This window comes from Grampus griseus, assembly GCF_964374135.1.
Source record: "Grampus griseus genome assembly, chromosome: 6".
Classification (NCBI taxonomy): domain Eukaryota; kingdom Metazoa; phylum Chordata; class Mammalia; order Artiodactyla; family Delphinidae; genus Grampus; species Grampus griseus.
In genome coordinates, this window is record NC_139000.1 from 63,308,172 (window position 1) to 63,317,721 (window position 9,550).

Genomic DNA, 9,550 nt, shown 5'->3' on the forward strand with positions numbered 1-9,550 from the left:
GGCTCCAATGACTTCATCATTTTCTACTGACCTTTAGTCTGCCCTACACAGAAGCAAAATACCAGTTTCTATTTGTCTATGCACTTGTACTCAAGGGTGATATTAAAAACATTTAAGTACTAAGGCATGGGAACTGACCCATCAGAATGGATACCTCTGTGCTAGAACAACATCCAGGGGACGCCCTGCTCTCCCCAGCTGCCGTATCGTGGGGAGGTCCAAGAGCTCCTAGAGAAAAGGCAGGGGCAGCATCATTTAGTGGGCTGAGAGCAGCCTCCATATGCCAAATGCAAGGACTGTGCTGACCTCAGGGGCACACTTCCGGAACTTAAGCCCTGCTTGATCTGTTGTTTTCTCAGAGTAGAGAGCGATATTCCTGTATCCATGTCTCTTATTGAAAACAAGTAAATGAAAGGAAACTAGATTAAAAAAAGGTAGAATGGTTTTCTTGCCCTTGGTTGCCTTGTTCATCCACCAACTGGCCGCTACAGCATATGAGTTTGATTTCCTGGTACAAACCAATCTATAAACTCTTTTCCAGCCTAAGCATAAGGAACCTCTAATTTTATCCATTTTATAAATGGAGTGAAAATTTTGCAAAACATCTTGAAGAATTTTGCAAATCATTGTACAGAATTTATATCAGGTCTAAAACACTGCTCGAAATAATAAATCACCAATAAATTATCTCCATTTTCTTACTGGGCTTTTCAATTTTAAAAGCACTCTGATATTTTTTTGTTCTTTTTAAATTTAGCCATGGCTATTTTTCAAATGGAATTAATTACAACCTCTAATTACAGTAAGAGACACTAGACAGGAGTTGTTCCAGACACTGACCCATCTTGGCTCAGGGAGAGGCTCTGGGCAGTTTTACTATGTGCTGGCTTAGTACCTGGGGCCAGGAAACATCTGTTATAACATGCGGTCCAGTGGGTACTCTGCTTAATTATAAAATGGCATTGCAGTGTCCCTTTGAGTTGGCTGGCCTTAGCTTCTAATGCTATACGATCAAGCAAAATGCAGTTCTAGATGTTCTGTTAACTGAATATCCAACCCAAGTGTTGAAATGCTTTGAGAAGAGTGAAAAAGTTAAACCTTTGCCCTCAGGAAAAAGGTACGGGGAAAGACAGAACAAAGAAATGATTTCTAAAAGCAATTGAGAAGCTTAGATCTGAATGGGCGTTCCTTATATAAGGAATGGGGGAGCTGATTCAGGGATGACTCACACTTCTAGAATGAACTGTTTATATAGTGCTTCCTCCTCTTCCAGGAATCCTGTTTGGAAGCTCAGGGACAATGACAATTGAGAAGCAAAGGGAAAACTGGAGAAGAGTGAGGGAATGCTTGGAACACCCGGAGGCTCATTCACCTTGAATAAGAGGACACGTTTCTGTCCCGAGTCCACGCAATCAGTTCTGTCCCAGGACTTAGGGTTAATTCTTGGAACACATACACTTGGGAATTCTTCCTAATGGCCTCAAACTCTTATTAGCCCTTATGAGAACTTACCTTCCCCAATCCTCTAATACGCTGAGGGGAGAACACAGCCTATTGTCAACAGTGTCTGCTGAGGAATATCTTTTGTCTCATAGCTTGTTGTAATCACTTCCAGACCAGGGGTAAATTTATGATTTACATAATGTTGCAGAGGAAGAGGTCTTAAGGACTTTTTTTCTCTAAATCTTTCTGAATTATGATTTTAGACTCATTGCCAGGTTTTTTTTAAAGGGGGAAGTTGATGAACTTTTAAACATGTCATTACATGCTCTGAAATAGCAAATCTTTGTTCTTGCAAAGTTTCTTGTGGAGAGTTTACGGGCTGTGTGTGTGAGTGTGTGCATGTATTTAGAAACAGGTAGAAAAGGAAATGGGTGAAAAGGAACACGTGAGGTTCACTGATAAAGTTAAATACATGCTGCGTGTTTCTGTTAGAACAAAAGTTGGCAGATTTGGGGGGATCTTACCCAACATTTGGGGTGGGTTTTGGAAGGGCAGCTCTATGCTCACTTTTCATCATGTTTCAATAATTAGGGGTAGGAGCTGAAGGGTTAAGCCCTAAAGCAAGAAAATATCTCTAAGTCAGAAAACAAAGGGAAACTTGCATATTTCTGAAGATGACATCGGATCAGCCTGTGGATTTCAAGCAATTATGCGATATTATGATTCCCACTGAGCATGCATTAGTTGGAATCCTGTTCTTTTTATTTCTCCATGTCCCGGGGTTGTACACTGAAAGAGTGCTGTTCAACCTCGCATGTCAGAATTTTGAAGGAAAAATTATAGTAAAATATGTTTAAAACAGTGGGGCCTTATGTGAGTGAACACAACATTTTCCAAGGCTTTCAAAAATCCTTTTGTTAAAAATATGGTTTTTATTTTGTTTCTTTTTTCTTTCTTTCTTTTTAAAATTTTTTTCTTTTCAGTCAAGCTTTTACCTCCTCTCCTTCCTGGAGAAAAGAAGACAGAGGTTTCAAAGGATATCCATAACACAGCCTACATTTAGGGCCTGGGGACTTACAAAGGCTTTGTTTTAAATGAGACACCCCACGTGGAAAATAAACAAATGAGAAAAGTTCATCTGTGTCTAGAACTTCAGTTCCAACAACTGTGGTGACAGTCACACTGTCTGAGTAAATGTCCCCCAGAGTTGTCTTGTGAACAAAATGATGATTAATTGGGGATTCTGTGAGTTGAAAGATGGGTTGTTCATAAACGGGAGGAACTTTTCTAGAGCACGAGGAACGGAAGACTCAGCTTCTGGGTTGTTCTAAAAGGTGAAATGTCCTTTTTAAATCGAATTAATTAAAAACAAAATAAAACAAAAAGCAGGCACAGCGAAGTGCACAAATTAGGAATGATGGTGGATGAGTGTTATATTCATTTTATTCCACCATATTCTTTCTCCCAAAGGAGAGAAGTAACTTGTTTGATCAGTTAGGAATTGCATTTAGCTGTAATTGATAGAGATTTGACTTCCATGGCGTAAACATGTAAGAGATTATCTCTAAAAGAAATCCTACCTCTGGCTCACTGGGGCTCATAGCATGGTTTCTCAAAGTCACCAGGGACCCAGGCGCTTCCTAGCTCTTTGCTCTTCCATCCTGAGGCCACGATATCCCTCTAGTCATCTATATGTTCTCTCCAAGCATGAAAGAGGAAAGGCAAGGTAAAAAGGAAAGCCCTCCTAGCTTGGTTAACTCCCTTTAAGGAGCTTTCCCAGAAGAGCCTCAGAACATTTCCACTTACAATTCATTAGCCAAACCTTTGTCACCTGACTGCACCTAGCTGCAAGGGAGCCTGGGAAATGTAGTCTTTTAGGAAGAAAAATTACTGCCCTAAATGAAATCAGGATTCTATTACTGTTAACAAGGGAAGAGCAGGTATTAGATTCAAAACCAGAAGTCTCTGTCATACTCATATAAAATATACTTAATGCCAATATATTATCCAAGGATTATTGATTGCTTCTGTTTGAATTACATAGTGTTTAAGGCACTAGTTTAAGAACCCAGTTTTGCATTGCATTTTATCAGTGCACATGGCCAAAATGAATTCTTTTGCACACCTCTGATCTTTTCCTCCACTACTGGTGAAGTTTAAGCTACAGAAGTTTTTGGGTGCATAACTAAAGAGCAGAAAATTCCATACACTCCTGAACCTCCAAATTGAGCAAATACAGTTTCTTGTCTAGAAATTAATTATACTAGAGAAATGATTGCATCATCTTCAATCTTTTTCTTCCCCACATTGTTGGAGCTTAAACTTCCTCCATCATAAAAAAGTGGACATTTTAGAAAATTTGTGGGTTCATAATTGGAGAACAGGAAGAAACTGTAAAGACTAGCAACCAACTTAGGAGACACTATTTCCTGCACGACTGATTACCCTCCCTTGAATTTCTTCACTCCCCTGTTTTACACTGCTTAAAATTCTACCGATTAAAGATTCACTTTGGTTCCCAGGCATCCCCTTCTAAAAATGCCAATTTTTAAAAAGAGGTAAAGTTATTAGTCATTCAGAAATCAGTGCCAATTACTTTAATCAGATTGCTTTCCTACTGGCTATGATACAACTTCACTGAATGGGAGGTATTTATTTAACTCGTTTTTCTTCTCACTTGAAAAATAAAACACACTGGTGGCAAAAAATTCAATCTGAACAAAAAGATATACTGTGTAAATAAGTCTCCCTTTCACCCCAGATTCCAGGAGTCTTTTCCTTGCTGATGTAACAATTACTAAACATTTCTTGTGAGTATTATCTAAAGATGTATTCTGCATGAAGAAGCATACACAGATATTAACACACATATACACACAATGCAGATATATAAAAATCCTTTTGTTTTACCCAAATAATCATATACTGTGTACATTATTTTGTACCTTTATATTTATTTAAATATCATTGAAGAATTTTTTTTTTTTTTTTGCAGTACGCGGGCCTCTCACTGTTGTGGCCTCTCCTGTTGTGGAGCACAGGCTCCGGACGTGCAGACTCAGCAGCCATGGCTCACGGGCCTAGCCGCTCTGCGGCATGCGGGATCTTCCCGGACTGGGGCACGAACCCGTGTCCCCTGCATCGGCAGGCGGACTCTCAACCACTGTGCCACCAGGGAAGCCCTGAAGAATATTTTTTAATCAGCATATATACCTGCTACATTTTTAAAAATCCCTGTTAAAATAGCAGTTTTTAATGAGGGAAGTAATTCTATATTTTTGGAGCATGGAGCATTTTGCTTTAATATTTTATTGTGAAGGCAACAGTGTCCTGGCACCTATGAAGGAAAACCTTTAGAGAAAGGAGAAGAATGGATTGGCCTGGGATTCTAATTCCCACGTGTGACACTTCCTACAGGAACTAATGTTCCAAGTTCCTAATAATTAAGTTGACTGCACACCTAGATTTCCCTAGGATAGCCCCCATTTATGCTTGCTGTCCTGGCATAATTTTTGACCACTTTCATACTCAAAATGGTCCCAATTTGGATGACAATTATGTAATCCCCATTGTAATAACTAATTGACAAGTTAAGTAGTTAGGATCGGCTGCAAAGATCAGAAAGGCAGCCTAAATTACCTGACAGTGGGGAGTTGTCTACTTGGGACCCTGCTTAGCCACTTATGAGCTTCATGATCTGGGGAAGTTATTCAACTGCTCTTTGCCTCAGTTCCCTCAGCTTTCTAAAGGGAGTAATAACTGCCTCATAGTGGAATTATAAACATTCGATTAAGTAATGCCTGGGAGGGGCTTATCACAATGTCTGGTTCATATTTAGGGCTCAATAAATGTACCCATTTATATTATCATTATATTTTCACCATTTTCCTCCCTTCCCCTGCCAGACCACTTCATTCTTACAACTGTATAAAATTCTATTGACTGAGATTCATTTAGGTGAACAGTCATCATCTTCTAACAATGGATCATGATATAGCCATTTAAGAGGAAAAATTAGGTGTGTACAGGACAGTGATTGTTAATTGGCGGGACCCATCATCCCCACCTACCCCCAGCCTTACAGAAGAGGGAAATCAGAGTGTGGTTTGAAGGTAGAGCAGCACTTTGTACTTCGGACTTGATTTGATTTGGGTTTGATATTAAATGTTTTTAATTTCAATAGCATTAGAAAAGGATGTGCGCGTTTTCTCTAGAAAAGAGGAGATTTATTCGAAATGATGGAGAGACACCGCTGTAGCCGTTTGTACTTTACCAGCAGAGCTGTATTAATCTGTTGTTAATGGAATTACTTCAAAAAGAGGGCTCAGGAGAACTGACAACCAATCACATAAGATGGTAACATCTTAACATCATAAGATGGTGTCACTTTCCATATATTATTTCCCCCAAAGCATCCCTTAATGGATCTCCCTCTGGCAGAAGCTACATATCAAACAACGAACGACAATTGTTTGTTCAGACAACCTGGAAACTCCTGAGGCCTTTTAGGGAAGGATAAAGGAACTCTGACTCAGTAGGAGTGGGAGTGGGAGGATGGAGCTATTGAAAGAGCAGGAACAGGTATTTTTCCCTTCACATTCATTTTCTTAAAATTGAATTAGGTTTCTATGAAAAGCTGGTTTGTAGAATAACAACCTCTTTATGGTTTTTCCAGCTGAGACATAAAAGGCTATTTGTGGTGTGCTGTAAGTTCTGAATGCAGGTGAAAATTCCCTACTTACTGGTTATTTTAATGATAATGAGAATAATATTTTGTACATAACCTGACCCATTTAACCAGGGATCTTAAAATCCTTATGTCACTGTGGTATGGCATCATTTTGACTCTGGGTGAGAGGGTTGCCTGAGAGCTTGATTAATTTTCAAATTACAAAATTCCCTTCTCCTCCTTCTTAGGTAATTTTTTTTTAATTAAGGGGAAAAAAAGCATCATTTGACCCTTTGAGGACAGGATATAGGAATATTTCTGGCTTCTGCCATTACTTCTTATCCAAATAATGTACAATTTTCTAGATATATTGGAAAAAAGGGACTCAATCCAGTAACTAGACTCACCTCTGAGCCACAGGCTAATGGAAAATTTTAAATGGCGCATAGCGCCACAAAAAACAAACACACAAAAAGACAAACAAAAATACCCTTCCCTTTCACCCAGATCTAGAATGCTTCTGGGTCTTTAACCATGGCAAAGTCTGGAAGAAGCAGCCAGGGGAAAGACAGTTTAACCACACGACTTAAGGTGGCACAGGGGTTACAAAAGGTGAATTGAAAGCTTCGGGCTAAAGACAAGGAGCAAAAAACAAACCAGGGACCAGTCGTTGCCTAATACTTGCACCAGATTTTGACCCGATGAGCTGGTGATGTAAATAGAAAAGTCTACCCGGGCAGGTCAGAACGAAAGGGAAATGTCTTCACTCACTTTGAGCCAACCTTGAATTCATCTATTCGGAAAACAAGAAAGCAGAGTCATCCTCCCAGAGTTGAGACACTCTCTCTCTCACTGTACAAGGGAGATGGTTAGAGGGGGTTCTGCCTGAGAAATGCCATCTCACCTGGACTACCCCTGCCTAGAGCCTCGTAGCAGAACACTGAGTCATTGCCGAGAGCAGTGGTGGAAGGGGTACCATCTCCGGGGCTCTCTGCAGGGCTTGGTGTTTTTCATCATAACCTCGAATCCACACAACTATGCTGCAGAGAAGGCTTTTCCATCCCTGCTTCTCAGAGCAGGAATCTGAGGAGGACACACAAAGCCACACAGCCAGGAAGGGGCAGAGCAGTGACTCAAACCCAGGTCGGGGGAAGCTGGATTCTGCCACTAGCCCACCTCATCTGTGCCCAGATCTCTGCCACACTGGGGCCCAGGTTCTCTGACCCTGGATTTTCCTCGCTGTGGTCACCTGATTTCCTGTGCTCTAGATTATCAAAGCATCTGCAGAGTGAATCCCTTCTCAACCATTTTGCGTACAAACTGCAGTGGGTGGCTTGCCCTAACAGGGCAAGTCTCACTGCATTTGTGGTTTGTGGCCACCTCTGACTAGCCCACAACATCCAGTTTATGTCAATTTATGTTCCTGTTCCCTTTTTGGCTAGGGAGGGGGGGGTCACATCTTGGCCCTTTGCCCTCTTCCCCCTCTCTTTTATTCCTGGTCTGCAGCTTCTCCTTTTTTTTTTTTTTTTAAAACCCATGGACCTCAGCCCTCAATCCCAACATGTATTTATGACTAAAACCCACCTATGAGCAGGTGGTTGTCACACCAGCGCCAATGGGGGTGTGGAGATGGCTGTAACTAGCATCGTCCAACAGAACATTCCACAACGAAGGAAATACTCTATAATCTACACTGCTTCACACAGTAGCCACTTGAAATGTGGCTAGTGTGACTGAGGAACTGAATTTCTGGTTGAATTGTAGTTTTAATTAAACGGCCACGTGTAACTCGTAGCTACTATAGTGAATAGCACAGGATGGGCATCCAAGGAAGGCTGAAAGACGGCTACATTTCTGGATGTCTTGGGATCTTAGGTCATGCCCAGGGCTCACATCTTACTGCTGGGAAACCCAAGGATGGGCTGCTTCATCAGTAGGAAGTCCCCAAGGATCCAGAGTCATGTTTAAAAATAAATATCCAGCTTGGTTTAGAACCAGACATGGAAATGGGAGAAGGAGCAGGTCTGGTTGGGACTAGAATAGTCGGTGGGATGGGAGATGGGGTCAAATTAGAGAGGGAAACATGCAGAACAAAACTTTGACCTTTTTTACTTGCTAGCTGTGTGATCTTGGGCAAGTTACCTACCCTCTCTGAGCCTTGGATTCCTCATCTGTGAAAGAGAGAATAACATAATAATGATAAAGATAAAAATACCTATTTGTGTATCGTCTAACTTTGTGAGTAAGCACACCATCGTGGACATAAAAAAATTTTTCTAAACTGTTACCTCTCTTTAAATAGTAATTAATTATCATTATTTTGGGCCAATGTCTGGAAGATCTAGGGAAGTTGTAGATACACAAGGTGTGAATACATCCAGGCAGCTGGTGAGATTTTGTGACTAACAGCAAGCGAGTACTGTTGGAAAAGGGGTGTTATATAAGTGCAGGGGGGAAACATTTTATCCAGGGCTTAGGGAAGGTTGGTAATATACTTGGGGTTCGGTATGGTTAAGGTGACATCAGGCAAGGAGACAGGCAGTGACACAGCCCTGTGGAAGCGTGGGTCCACTGGAATGTAAGCTCCCAAAGGTCAAGATAGCAAAATAGTGGCTTACATGTAGCAACCACTCAATAAATATTTGTTGAATGAATAAATAGATAAATAGGCGTGGAGTATCTTACACCCTCCCAGCTCAATCCACTTACAGAGGGCAGTGAAATAGTGGTGCCACGATGTTTCGCACAAAGCACCGGCCGTTCACGTCTGATTTAGCTAAAAAAAAGGCAAAAAACCTGAGCATTTGCTTTTTATCAAGGGCAGTTAAAATAGGCCCCTGTTGTTTGTTTCTGACTATGTAGTTTGTCTCCCTTATTATAATCTACAGTCTCTGAGGGCAGGGACAAATGCACCTGGCCCCTAAGAGTTACCCAGGAAGCGTCTGAATTATCTTCCTAAAAGAGTTACAATCTGGGAGATACTTTTCAGAAGGCAATTCTTTTCAATGGAAAGAAGAGGCATCCTGAGAAGTGGATGAATAATGACACCACTTCAGAGAACACAACAGGGAATGCGGAGCTTCTGTCCGATTGTTGACCACACCAGGCAGACAAAGAGCGATCCCAGAGAGAGAAAGGAGACGGAAATCCCTCCATATGTGGTTCCTGTTTATCTGGAAGGTGGCTTGACAGAACCACTCTTCCCATTGGAATGTAAGTAATCACTGTGAGGGGAGGGACAGGGCTGTATTTTGCTGGCCACAGGGCCACCACAGAGTTGGGCACACAGGAGCCCTTCAATAGGGAGTTGCTTGGGACAACCCATTTGGAAAATAGTTTGGTATTATCTAATAAGACAGGCACACCCCATGGCAGAGCAATTCTACTCCTAGGTCTAAATCTTTAAGAAACTCTTATGTAAGTGTATCAGGTTACATG

At 41.2% G+C, this 9,550-nt stretch overlaps 1 long non-coding RNA gene across 1 annotated transcript in view; it reads left to right on the plus strand.

Annotated features, from left to right (window-relative positions):
- LOC309824299 overlaps window positions 1–5,271 on the plus strand; it is a 58,655-nt gene extending 53,384 nt beyond the window's left edge. The window contains exon 3 of the long non-coding RNA XR_014296906.1: window positions 4,439–5,271. This is a non-coding gene — a long non-coding RNA (uncharacterized lncRNA). The remainder of the gene's footprint in view (window positions 1–4,438) is intronic.
- The last annotated feature ends 4,279 nt before the right edge of the window (window positions 5,272–9,550 follow it).